A 14,668-nucleotide genomic window follows, 5' to 3' on the forward strand; every position below is an offset into this window, starting at 1 on the left:
AAGCACTCACAAATTCGAGTCTTGACATCAAAAGCCAAATATACTCGCAAAAATCCTTTTCTAAATTCTTTCCTGACGGTCTGAGTTTGAATTTTTCGAGTCATTTTCAAAAATTTCGATGCAATTTAATTCACGACACGAGTTAATTGCTCAAATTCTCAAATTCTCAAATCAATTCCTTTTGAATTCCAAACGCGACGATTAGTCACGGAATCTTCAAAATTCATTTCAAAACTCAATTTTAAATTCAAGTCATCTTGGTTAATTTTGATTTTCAAACAAATGTTTTACGTGTTTTCAACCAAATGCTTCTACGTGTTTACGTTTTTGCGTATGTGCTATCTGTTGCCTATTTTCTACAGCTAACGATGCAGGAACTGGTGCAAACATCAAATGGAGAATTGACAGCCGACATTGCTCCTCCGAAACACAACACAAAAAAGCCGAAAATCACAAAATAAACCACAATCCAAAAACACATATATACAAACCGCCTCACGCAAAATGTAAATATGTACAAACAAGAGTCCAAGACACAGACAAACTACAACAACTACTCCACGTCTCCCGTCGGACCAGTCCTGGTCTCACTAGGAGTTGCCGCCAACGCAGACACCACCACCAGCTCAGACTCCCTCTCCGGGGAACTCTCCAGCGTCTCACGCTCCATCTCGACGTGAAGCTCCTCCGCTGCAGCTAACTGAGCCTTCAGAGAGGCAATCTCCGCGTCTCAACTCTGCAGCTCGTCCTCGTGACGCCTCAAGTCCTGGTCCCGACGGATGATCCCCAGCTCCTGGCCCGCGATCGTCGACCTGGCTACCTCCAACTCAGCACGGACCCGAGCAAGCTCTGCCGGATCCGCCGTGCCCTACAAAACACAATAACAGATCCTCAAGATCTAAAAACATGAAACACAACACCAAATACACGAAATACAACACACAAAACGTACCTGAGAAAGCCGAGCCTCCCTCGTAGCCAGGTCACCAGCAAGCGCTCTCCAGCGGTTAGCCATCCGCCACAAGTTCTGGTGACTAACAGTCGTCACCTACAAAACAAAAATGTCCTTCAAAACAATGTAAGGCAAAGTATAAATGGAGAGAATGTTCAAGTCAGGAACTCACCCTCAGAACAGTCAACCTTCAATCCATACCGGCATCGGCCACCTCGGCCACCGCGGGCGCCGGTAAGCGCAACTGAAGCTCCTCGCCACCCGGCCCCTGAAAAGTGGTCTCCGTCGGGAAAGCTGGGGGCTGAGTCCTCATCACCGGGTTGACTCCCTGCCATTTGGATCCACATCAAAAATGACAAACCCTCCTATCAAGAGAGGCAATGAAAACAAAAGAAAAAAGGAAAACATACCTCGATCGGGTACCAAGCAAGCCTCGAAAACCGGAAGGTGTCGTAGTCGGCATCCCGCAGCAACAGCTCCTCACCTCCCCGACCGTGAAGGTGCTCCTGAACCTCATCAGGAGTCGACTCCTGGAACAACAGCCCAGGCGGGTCAACCGGCACGACGAAAGTCTCGGTAAAGCACTGGCGAACTAGAAGCTCGCCCAAGTACCAAACCGGCTCAATCGCCATCTCCAAGTACAGACGCAGGGAGCTGCGAGGCCGCAAACGCTCCCTGATGGCAGCCAGTACACCCGTGTAGTGCTCCCAAGGCCGCCCAAGAAACTGCATTCAAAACAAAGCTACTCAGCTAACTGGGGGCTTCATAAGCTACCTAATCATCCTATCTCTATCTATTTCTATAAAGGAGAAGGGAAAAAAATCAAGAACTTACATCAGCGACCCGAAGCTTGTTCACGCGACGTCGGCAGTCCTCGTAAGTCGACTTGGTCGACTTCTTCCGAGCCACCGTCCAACCCCTCACAACAGGGTAAGCCGAGGGAACACCGCCTGTAGTCCCTGGACGTAGAGGAGTGAAGTGAGCATACAACCAAGCCTGTAATCAAACACAGCAAACACAAATCAGCCAATTTCTCAAAAATTGCCAAAATCAAACTTAAAAAAAAACCACAAAAAAGCGCTCGTACCTCGAAGATGAGGCCGGGACCAACCAGAGCAGGAGCACTACCCGCTCCCACTGTCTCTGGACGCACCGCCACGTGCAAGTACCGGGTAAAACTCGCCAAAGCCGGCGTAACCTAGTCAAACCGACCCAAAGTGTCAAGGTCGGTGAGGAGAGGAAGCACCTTGGTCGACAAGCGCTCGCCCTTGTCACCAAAGTACGTGGCACCCAAGAAGTACCACAACCACAGCCGCGCCTCCTTCGCGTCGGCCTCAACCTTTGCCTCCGGGTTCGCCAACGGCGCCGGAACAACACCTGCCACCCTCACAGTGAAGTGGTCCTTCACATACTAACTCGCAATCAGGTACGGAGTGATGTCGGAAGGCTCCGGCAAAGTAGTACCGATCAAAGCAGTGACCGCAGGAGAGGACACTCTCTCTGGTGTCGCGGTAAACTCAATTGGCAGCTCGCCGCAGGGAAGGCCGGATACCATGGCAAAGTCCTCTAAAGTCACGCCGACCTCCCCAAACTCCATGTGGAACGACGACGTCGTGTCCCAATACCGATCCAACATGGCGCGGATCAAACACAGGTTCGCCCTAATCGAGGACCTGTAAATGTCCCGCCAAACGGCCACCAACCCAAATGTCGACCTCTCTATCATCTCTAGCAGAACATTAGCTACAAAGATATCATCAAGTTTCATGCCCTCATTCACAACATCAGCACATAAGTTTTCATAGACATGGACTTGATCCATGATAGGTTTCCCGTCAGCCATTTGAAATCCCAACCATTTTCCCACAACATATTTCTTTTTCCCCGCATCATCAGCCCCATACTTAGATTCTAAAGACTCCCAAATAAACTTAGCCGACTTATTCACAGCAAATAAGTCGAATAGGGTGTTTGTCATATTATTCAGAATATGCCACCTAGCAGTTTTGTTGTCTTTCACAAATTTTGCAATATCCTCTTCATTGGACTTAATATCTTTAGAGGGAGGAGGGATTTTCTCAGCATCAGTAGGGGTGATAGGCTTAGGCGGGTCATTAAATAAGACGTAATCAATTTCTAACTGCTCAAAATACATCAATAATTTCTGGGACCAACGCTTATAATTGTGACCATCCAACGACTCTAGTTTCGCCAATTCAGGAACAATTTTCGAAATAACAGACATGTTGCAGCAACAAATAGTTTTCAAATTGTTATTCGAAAGATGCAGAAACAGAAGGAGAATAGAAATACCAGTTGAAGAGGAATTATAAGCGATCAAAAAATAAAACTCGTAAGTAGTACCGTGGTAGAAGCCACTGCCTTGAAACTATTTCTCCGGTACGACCGTGGTGGTGATCAGCTAGTGCCGGTAGTTCCCCAAGGTTAACACTACAGTCCCCACGCAGTTCCGCCCACTCAGAACTGTGAGACTTGGAACGATAAAATCAGCAATACCCAGAAATTATTTGAGAGCAGAGAAGATGAAGAGAGGATAAGAGAGTTGATTTTCTGTGTGTTTTAGAAGTGAAACAGGTTGCTCTATTTATAGTAAAAATAGAGCAACAACACATCAAAACCGCTCCACAAAAGCAGCAGTCAAAACCGAGTTAGTGGGCAGATTAAGCTCCTTAATCGCAGGCACTAACAGTCTCAATTGACTGACTAAATCAACACACTCAACCACCAAACAGAATAAATGTAGACAGTCCATTACACACAAGACCAAAAAGGTAAAAGGGGGCCTTTGGCCCGCACCGCAGGTGCTCTACCCAAACCCGAGCCCGAGCTCGAGCCGGGCCGGGCCGGCGTGCGCGCGCGTGTGTGTGTTTGGACCCAAACCCACAGGCCCAAGACTTACAACAAAAGCCCCTTTGGTCCACTCACTTAACCAATAGAGAACAAGTTGATATATAAGCCAAGAGTGGAAGCCATATTCCACCGATGTGGGATGTCAAACAAACAAAAAGCAATTGTTGAAAGTTGCTTTAGCAAGCCATCATTTCCAACACTAACTACAATCTATCCATAGTCTTTACTCTGTATAATTTATTTGTAATTCAATGTCGTATGAAGCATTGTTTTTAACATTAAGTCGTAAATTTTGCAAATACCTCACAAGGTACATATTAAAGTGTAGTCAGCAATGCTTATTTATTTAATGACCAAAACAAGTTAACATATCGTTCTACGATTATGTTTAATGGTTGGTTTTAGAAATAAACAAGGGTAAAATTGTTTTGCACAAGGCCAGCTATTTCGAGTATTCTCATACGGATACCGACACGCCTAAAACGTCAATATTTAAGACGACCAAATTAAAAATTTATAAGCCACACTTAATACTAGTTTAAACTAATTCTAAGACAAGTAAAGTAGTAAGAAGGGGATCGTACCCAAGAGAAGGGGGGTTTTGCAATCGGTTTTCATTTATATTCTAAGAACAATCGTAAAGTAATCAACAAACAAGCATGTAAATGAAAGAGGGGGTTTTTGGTTTAGTTTTCAAAAGTAACAAAAGCAAAACAACATTCAAATAAGAGTGAGTATCAAGTAATCAATCAAACAAGTTTTAAGATGGAAATTTATCAAGTTTAAGGAAGACTTAACCCAAGTCAATAAAGTGAGACACTTTAGTTGATACAACCACTCAATCATCAATCCTTTTAACTAATGTTATTGCCCTATTAGTGAGATTAATTCTCCAAATTCCCTTATTTAGAAGTCAATCACAAGAAAATCATACTTTGTAATTGACCCAACTTATTAGTTCCCCTAGTGGAAATCACACACATAAGGTAGATAACAAGAAGATGTAGCAATGGAATCTAATAGGTGCAATTACGCACAATGAAATCACAATTAATGAGCAATTACAAATTAATCTCTCAAATGTTAATTAAACCAAGAAAAAATCACATTCATTAGTCAAATAGCAAGTTGTTGCAAGATGGGATTACAAGGAAATCACACTTAATAAACCCAACAACAATAAATTAAGGAACTTGCATTAAAACATATAGGTAACATGAATAATAACAAAAAAACATCAAAACATCATACTGATAAACTTAATCTTGACTCCATCAATCCAAATTAAAGTAAAATCTTAATTCTAACATTGTCGAGAGCAAGGGTTAGTTTCCATTGGATTGTGGATTTTTCTAGAAGTAGGGGTTTAGTTTTTCACTTGGTTGGATAAATTTGAGATAAGTTTTGGAGACAAGGATCGATCTTTCAAGGGATGAGATTGTTTAGATCATGTGTGTGAATAGGGAATAAAATAGAGATCTGCGTGAAAGATTTTGTTTCAAATGAGAAGATGGAGGCCAAGACTATTGCTATAGAGAGAAAGGGCGTGGGGGGGGGGGGGGTCATAAGCAGCCCTAGCCATGTAGTATTGTATCGGAATTTGGTTCACATTCAAACGTACTTCTATAGTTTGACCGGGAGATATAACATTCTAACTACCTCTAAATGATTTTACATAATTACAATTTGATCCAGCAATGATTAAATTATGGTTGTTGTTTGCATCATTGAGTTGATTATGCAGAGTAGATATTATTGTTTTACTTGACCAATTGAAAAATAAACAGGTATTAATGAACAAATTTTAAAAACTATCAGTCCAAGTATCATATATATAAACTTCATATTGATTTTATTTTCCTAAAAAAAAGTATTTGATTAATCAAATACTCTTTTATTATTATGTCAATATTATGTTAACAGGAATTATTTGTTGGTCATGCCGGCATACATAAAATCTTAGACATGAACGATGTACTATATGTCTATATTCCATTTTATTATGAAATTTATCACACATTATTTTAATATTCATGCAACGCACGGGCAAGAATACTAGTATATTATTAAAGGAAACTTTTTTCGAGCGATGTGAGAGTCTCCAACTCCAATGAAATACTTAACATAAATAAATACATTAATATATTTGCAGATAAATTTTGTAACAACAATGTAGGAGGACTTAACTTCTAACATGATCAATATTATTTGCTAATAGTATTTGAGTTGGATGTTTGTATCTAACTCTATAAAAGAAAATTCATATCTTATGTTTACCGTATGAATCATATTTGTTCCCAAATTATTATTTTTTGCTACTTCCAGTGTTGAATAATTATAAGATCTTAATTGGTTGTTTTAGTATATTGTACATAAGACAAATATCACAGATATGATATTTTTGTTTTGTCATGCAAATGACATTTTCTTAAGGCTATTACATGGAGATGACATTCATAGTATCATTGAGTATAAGAAGTATTTTCCCCTGATTTCATTCATTATAGAAACGAGGTATATATACAAAGAGTACCTACCTGACTTGGCTCCTAATTACAACAATCAAGGCTAAATACAATGGTCAATGATATGCTAAGATATCATGCCTAGAATAGAGGAGTTAATCTCCATATAATCAGTAACAATATAAAACAGACAGAATTACAAATATATGTATAAATAAGAATATATTCTAAGGAATAAATTCTATTCTAATACACCCTCTTAGTCGAAGCGGGAGGAGGACGTATGCTGAGACTGGATCGAAAATCGTCAAACAGAATTTTAGGTAGGCCTTTTGTGAAGATGTCCGCATACTGATATCACGATGGAACATGACGGACTATAACTTCACCGAGTGCAACCTTTTCCCGTACAAAATGGATGTCAAGTTCAATATGTTTGGTCCGTCGATGATTTACCGGATTTCCGGATAGGTAAATAGCTGAGACGTTGTCACAGTATACAACAGTAGCTTTCTTAATAGGGCAGCGAAGTTCCAAGAGCAGATTCCGCAGCCAACATGACTCTGCCACAATGTTGGCTACTCCCGATATTCTGCCTCTGCACTAGAGCGTGAAAGTGTCTCTTGCCGTTTAGAGGACCAAGAGATTAAGTTATCACAAATATACAAGCAGTAGCCCGATGTAGAGCGGCGAGAGTCGGGACACCCCCCCAATCCGCATCGGTATATCCTGTCAGAGTAGAGGTAGTCGAAACAGTAAGGTGAAGACCATAGTGAGACGTACCTTTCAGATAACGAATTATGCGTTTGAGGGCACTAAAATGAGCTTCTCTTGGGTCGTGCATATGCAGGCATATTTGATGTACTGCGTAGGTGATTTTCGGGGCGAGTGAATGTCAAATATTGGAGTGCCCCAGCCAGACTACGAAATAATGTAGCATCAGCAACAGGAGGACCATCATTTGCGCTTAATTTCGACTTCGTGTCGACAGGGGTCTAGCACGGTTTGCAATTTTCCATATTTTCTCTTTTAATAATGGCCTCGGCATATTTATGTTGATGTAAAAACATACCCGTGGGATGGCGGATGGCAGAGACACCGAGAAAGAAATTTATGGGGCCGAGGTCTGTCATTGCGAATTCACTGCGCAGTTTGGCCATAATGTCATCACGAAGAACGGTGGTGGAAGTAGCCAAAATAATATCATCAACATAAAGAATGATATAAGCCATGTCAGTTCCATGGTGAAAAACGAACAAAGATTTATCAGACCTGCTGTGTCGAAAATCTATTGTGGATACATAATTGGTAAACCTTGGATACGAGGCTCGAGGTGCCTGTTTGAGGCCATAGAGGGACTTTCGGAGCAGACACACATGATCCGGATGCTCACGGTTCCGAAAACCCGGTGGCTGATGCATATAAACCGTCTCAGCAAGATGGCCATGTAAAAATGCTTCTTTACGTCTAACTAATGAATGGGCCATTGCTTGGAAACAGCTAGACTTAGGACGGTCCGAATCGTGGCGGGTTTCACCACTGGACTGAAGGTCTCATCACAGTCGACTCCCATCTGTTGTGACCTACCGTTAACCACAAGTCGAGCCTTATAGTTCTACAAATCACCGTTAGCTTTGTATTTATGTTTAAACAGCCATAAACATCGTGTTACATTAACATTAGGAGGTCGTGGCACAAGAACCCAAGTCTTATTCTTAATGAGGGCGTCAAATTCATCTTTCATGGCATGATTCCAATTAGGGTCATTAAGTGCGGCTATAGGGCTCTTGGGGACGGGTAACATGATGCTTGTGGCACATAAATCAAAGACGAGTTTGGGGCGAAAGATACCGTGTTGAGCACGGGTGGTCATTTGTGGCGAGGGCTGGGGAATGGTGGGTGAGTCAAGGGAGGTCGAGGTCGGGGATGAGGAGGCAGGGGATGCCGGGAAAGAGGAGGCAGGGGACTCGGGAGGTGAGGTTGTGGCTGTTTCAAGAGGAGTCCGTGGTCCAGGAAAGTTGGGAGTATTGATTTCATTGGGAGAGGGAGGTTGTGTGTTGGCGAGTCACATATGGGGATGGGTCAGGTTTAAGAAATTTGTAGGAGGAGCTCGGCAGTTGGGCTTGTTGGGCGAAGGGAAAGACTGATTCATCAAAGGTCACATGGCGAGCTATGATGACCCTGTGGGAAATAATCTGTATACTTCCCTTAAATTGAAGGATTATGAGCAATTAAATTAAGACGATCACTAGTCATAAAATAAATACATGAACAAAGTAAAAGATTCAGAAATAACCTTCGGTCCTAGCAAAAACGGCCTAAGAACAATATCAAAATTGATATTCGCCTATCAGTTGCACCCAAGACGATATGAGATATGCCCTATTGATTGTGCTAGAATCGATCTAAAATTTTCTGTAAAATTTAGTTGTTTTGTGTTTTTTATGATGAGAGAGGAGGCTCGGTCAAGAAAAAGAATTAGGGTAGAATAATTCTCTCCCTTTCTTTCTTATACTGACCGAATTACGGAGTCAATTAGGAAAGAATAATATCTTTCCTAATCTCGTCCCAACTGACCGAAATAAGGAGTATATCTCCTTATTTTTGGTCTTTCCAAAAATATATAAAATGTGTTGAATTGTCATCTAGTGAGGATCGAACCCATGACCTCTTGGTATGTGTACCCTCACTATTACCACTATGACACATTCATCTTGTTGATATTAAATATAACTGATTACATTTAATTACGAATTAACAGATTAATTCGTCCAAGCTAACATTACATACATTTAATTAACTATAACTTATTATATTTAATTTACGAATTGACAGATTAATTCGTCTCAACTAATATTATTTAATTTTCATTAAATAATTATCTCATCAACACATTGACTAACTATTTAGTTATATTGGGCATCAATGTGATCATATTTCTATAACCACATTTCTCAAACACATCCTATAGGTGTGACCTTTAGGGGCCAGTTGATCACCGCCATCTGCATGATAATAACGTCAAACTTTCTAGCAAGCCAACCGTTATTAGGTAAACGTTAATCAACTGATTAAATATACGAAGTATACCCTTGTGAACCTGTAAGAGATTTACAAATGTTATCACACTAATTTGTGGAGGACACAAGCTCCAACAAACTCCCACTTGTCCTCACAAGTGTATGTGCGATAACCGATTCTCATATCCTAAAATTTCTCCCACTCAATGTAAAACAATTTGCAAATCCGTATTCACAAAGGCCGTATTTTACAAGCGATCAATATCAAGAGTGGTTTCCCCGACTAGAGAGTAACTTAACTGATAAACGAATCAACATTCGAGCATAGCCATGCATTTCAGTTACAACTCCTCGAGTGGCCCTGAGAAATAACTATACCTGATAAGGGTTGGATATTTTCCTCAACTCGAATCCTTCAGATGTAAACACAGTATGAAATGACACAGAAAAAATCTACTTAGCCTCCATTTACGGCAGACCGTGAGAAAGAAACCAAAGTAACCCAAAAACTGCCTTAATCTCAAGAGACAGTCGATAGTCAAAAGAATCGACTCTAGGAACACAATGGATGTCCTATCCACGACCTAGCACCGAATGTTATTAAACATTTAGGACTCCATTACGTTGTCACAAAAAGTTGTCCTACGAGGTATCGTTATAATCTCGTATCTGTGATCGATCAGTCAACCGTTTGACTTATGGCTCGTTGAACCCACCATCAATCGACTGCACAATATAATAGCCGGAGTTATCAGCTCACATTAGCGATTACGGACCAAAACAAATATAATGTAATTCAGTTCACTTTGTGGCGTTCAATATTGTCAGTACAATCCACATGAAAAACAAAATATTATATATAAAACGATGAAGTTATAAATAGTATATGAAAAAGATAATGTATCAAATCCATAATCAAGTACTACAACTCAGGAACACGTTTAATTCCCATGGAATTAACATGCCCTACATGCTTATCATAATTCAACGGTTCAGTAGTAGAATCTGCTACAACACTTTAAGAGTGAAGACGAACCCGGACTGAGATCCGTTTGGAAGCTAGCATCTGCGCATAGCTTAGTATCTCCTCCATAAGTCAATACCCAATCCTTAGTCCTCCGTAGGCATCTGGATTCTTTTTGTACTGACTCGTCATACTCAATGCATATGCCACGTCTGGACGTGTGCATATCATGGCATACATGATCGATCCTATTGCAAATGCATAAGGAATACGACTCATGCGTTCAACCCCTTCAGGCGTCGTGGGTGAGTGAGACTTGCTCAACTGCATCCCAGTCGTCATAGGAAGGTTCCCCTTCTTAGAGTTGGTCATGCTGAACCTCTCAAGAACCTTATCCAAATAAGACTCCTGACTAAGTGATAACGTCCGTCTTGATCTATCTCGGTAGATACGGATTCCCAAAAATGCGTTGTGCCTCACCCAGATCTTTCATCTGGAAATGGTTCTTCAACCATTCTTTAACCGAAGATAGGAGAGGAATGTCATTCCCAATCAAGAGTATGTCATCGACATACAATATCAAGAATACAATCTTGCTCCCACTCGACTTGATATACAAGCATGGTTCTTCGACCGATCGAGTGAAACCATACTCTTTTATCACTTGGTCGAAACGATGATTCCAACTCCGAGAAGCTTGCTTAAGTCCATAAATGGAACGCTTAAGCTTGCATACTTTCTTAGGATGATCAGGATCTATGAAACCTTCGGGTTGCATAATGTACAACTCTTAATCCAAATAACCGTTTAAGAGGGCGGTTTCCACATCCATTTGCCAAATCTCATAATCATGAAATGCGGCAATCGCTAAGATTATCCGAATGGAACGTAGCATAACTACAGGTGCAAAAATCTCATCATAATGCAATCCGTGCACTTGAGTGAAACCTTTTGCCACAAGTCGTGCCTTATAGATATCTGGTTGCGCGTCTACAGAACGCTTTATTTTGTAAAGCCATTTGCACTGTAGAGGTTTTACCTTATTAGGTAAATCAACTAGATCCCATACGTTATTCTCATACATGGAGTCCATCTCGGATTGCATGGCATCAAGCCATAGCTTTGAGTCGGAACAGGCCATAGCACCTTTATAGATTGCGGGTTCATTACTTTCTAGAAGTAAAACGTCATTCTCCTCGACCATACCAATGTATCTGTCCGGAGGATGAGAGTCTCTAACCGACCTCCTAGGTTCCTCAGGAATATTAACCGTATCATCAGTTGGAGGTACAGCTTCCTCCATCTATTCCTCGGTTGTTGGTTCTGGAATCTCCGACAGCTCGAAGGTTCTATTACTCGACTTGTTCTCGAGAAATTCTTTCTCTAAGAACGTCGCACTAGCCGCAACAAAAACTCGATGTTCGGTAGGCGAATAGAAGTAATGACCAAATGTTCCTTTTGGATAACCTATAAAGTATGTCTTGACCGATCGCGGGCCGAGCTTATCCTCGTGTCTCCACTTGACATAAGCCTCGCAGCCCCAAACCCGAATAAAGGACAAGTTAGGGACCGTTCCCTTCCACATTTCATATGGAGTCTTGTCGACAGCTTTAGACGGACTTCGGTTAAGTATAAGAGCGGCTGACAAAAGAGCATAACCCCATAATGAATCAGGCACTACCGTGTGACTCATCATGGATTGAACCATATCAAGTAAGGTTCGATTTCTCCGTCCGGACACACCATTTAATTGAGGTGTTCCAGGTGGAGTTAACTGTAGAGCGATTCCACAGTCTTTAAGGTGTTGATCAAACTCATTTGAAAGATATTCGCCACCCCGATCTGAACGGAGTGCTTTAATCTTTCTACCCAGTTGGTTCTGTACCCTATTCTGGTATTCCTTGAATTTCTCAAAGGACTCACTTTTATGCTTCATTAAGTAGACATATCCGTATCTACTCAAATCGTCCGTGAAAGTGATAAAATATCTATAGCCATCTCTAGCGGTAATTGACATAGGTCCACATACGTCCGTATGTATGAGTCTTAATAGGTCACTAGCGCGCATTCCAACACCCTTGAAGGAAATTAGAGTCATCTTGCCAATGAGACATGATTCAAACGTGCCATATGTAGAAAAATCGAATGCGGGAATAGTCCTATTATCGACAAGTTTCTTCACGCGTTTCTCATTTATGTGTCCCATTCGACAATGCCATAGATAGGTTTGATCTTTGTCACCAACCTTTAATTTCTTATTATTCATGTGTAACACTTCCGTGGTTTAATCTAAGATGTAAATTCCATTCATGGAAACTGCTTTGTCATAAATGATTTCATTAAAAGAGAAAATATAACTATTATCCTTTATTGAAAATGCAAAACCGTCTTTAGCAAGTACGGAAACAGAAATAATGTTCTTAGATAAACTGGGTACATAGTAACAGGTATTTAAAAATAACTCAAAACAACTAGGGAGTTGGATTACATATGTTCCCTTCGAGGCAGCAGCAACTCGTGCTCCATTCCCGACTCGCAGGTCCACATCACCTTTTTCGAGAGGTATGATGTTCTTTAGACCCTGCAATTGATTACACAGATGAGAATCACAACCAGTATTTGGTACCCAAGTTCCGAAACTTGCATGGTTAATCTCAATCATATGAATATAAGATGACATACCAACAGGAATGACGTGGCCTGCCTTGATGTCCTCACGGTAGACGGGACAGTTCCTCCTCCAATGTCCAGTTTTGTGACAATGGTGGCACTCTATGTCACCGCCCTTGCTCTTTGCCTTACCCTGTGAGCCACTAGTCTCACCAGGTGCACTCTTACCATTTTCTGGCTTCTTAAACTTTGGCTTACCTATAGTTAGGTCGCCATGAGCCTTGCCCTTACCTTTTCCTTTGTTGTAAATCGTGAGAACATCCTGCTTCATGCTCCCACTCAATTTCATATCCTTCTCGGTCTGTACGAGAAGGGAGTGTAGCTCATGAGGACTATTTTTCAAGTCATTCATATAGTAGTTCACCCTGAAAAGGGCAAAACCATCGTGAAGAGAATGAAGCATTCGGTCAATGACAATGCTGTCACTGATTTTACAATTCAGTGCCTCCAGCTTCTCGACATTCTCAATCATGTGAAGAATGTGTGGGCTAACCGGTTGGCCCTTCTGGAGTTTCGCATCAAAGAAGCGACAGGTATGCTCATATGTAATGATTCTCGGTGCCTTTGAGAACTCGTTAGTGAGCGTGGTGAAAATCGTGTTTGCACCTTGGGCAATGAAGCGTCTCTGCAAATTGGTTTCCATTGAAAAGATGAGTACGTTCTTTATCGCACCCGCTTCCATAACGAAATCACTATAAGCGAGTGACTCGTTGGCTCCTGCATTGGGCCTGGGTTGACCGGTATTGGCTCAGTTAAGTACCTGAGCTTACCGTCAGCAATGGCAGCATTCCGTAGTGCCGCCTCCCAGTCCGCAAAGTTGGATCCATCATTCTTCAGTCGCGTGGACTGATTCATTTGGTCCATGAATATTTTTAGCCAGGACGAACGATCTAGTGTGGCACTAGGCATTGGGATTGCGTTATTTCCAGCCATTTGTTGTAACAGTATTATCGAAAATAATCGTGTTCTATACTGCGAAAGAAGAATAAAAATAATAAGCATGTGCATCGTTTTGATTTTAAGTCTAATGAACTAATGTCATAACGCGAAGACTCAAAACATTTATACAATTGACCTCCCTCAAGAATTATATAAATGATCCCAAGACTCAATTCTCTGTAAATTGATAAGCTAACCTTTTAGCTAATTCTACCGTTAGAATTCTTGGTCGATAAATTTCTGTAAATACTATCTTTAGTCCATCATAATCACGAGAAACTCTTCGGACTATGATGTTGAGGTAAACTAAGTCAACACAACTACTTACCCAACGTAGAAGGGGTCATATTAGGCCTACCGACGAAGAAGGGATTCATAGATATTTGCCCTTATAAAGACTAATCTCAATTTCTGTTTTAGAGGAAGATCCCATCAACTTTATTTTAATTCATTTTAAGTGAACTATAATCTAGCATGCGAGAATGAATAAACTAAGGTGATGGCTTAAAGACTGTGACATCTGCATGTCCATGAAAACTAACATTCAACCTATATGAGTCAATTTTCATGCATTTTAGTAGTAGGTGGTTTGGTTTTAGGCGGAATATGATGCAAAAAACTAACATGTGAATGAAAAGCAATAAGAATGAAAACGTAAAAAACAGTTAAAGTCCTAGTGTGGCCTATCCTATCAAAATGAACAATAAATACAAGTTTGGAATCCATCCTTGGACCCGAGAAGCTTGTCTTGGTGTTCCATCTTGATCCATGTAGCGGGAGTGAGCTC

This window comes from Silene latifolia, chromosome Y, assembly GCF_048544455.1.
Source record: "Silene latifolia isolate original U9 population chromosome Y, ASM4854445v1, whole genome shotgun sequence".
Classification (NCBI taxonomy): Eukaryota; Viridiplantae; Streptophyta; class Magnoliopsida; order Caryophyllales; family Caryophyllaceae; genus Silene; species Silene latifolia.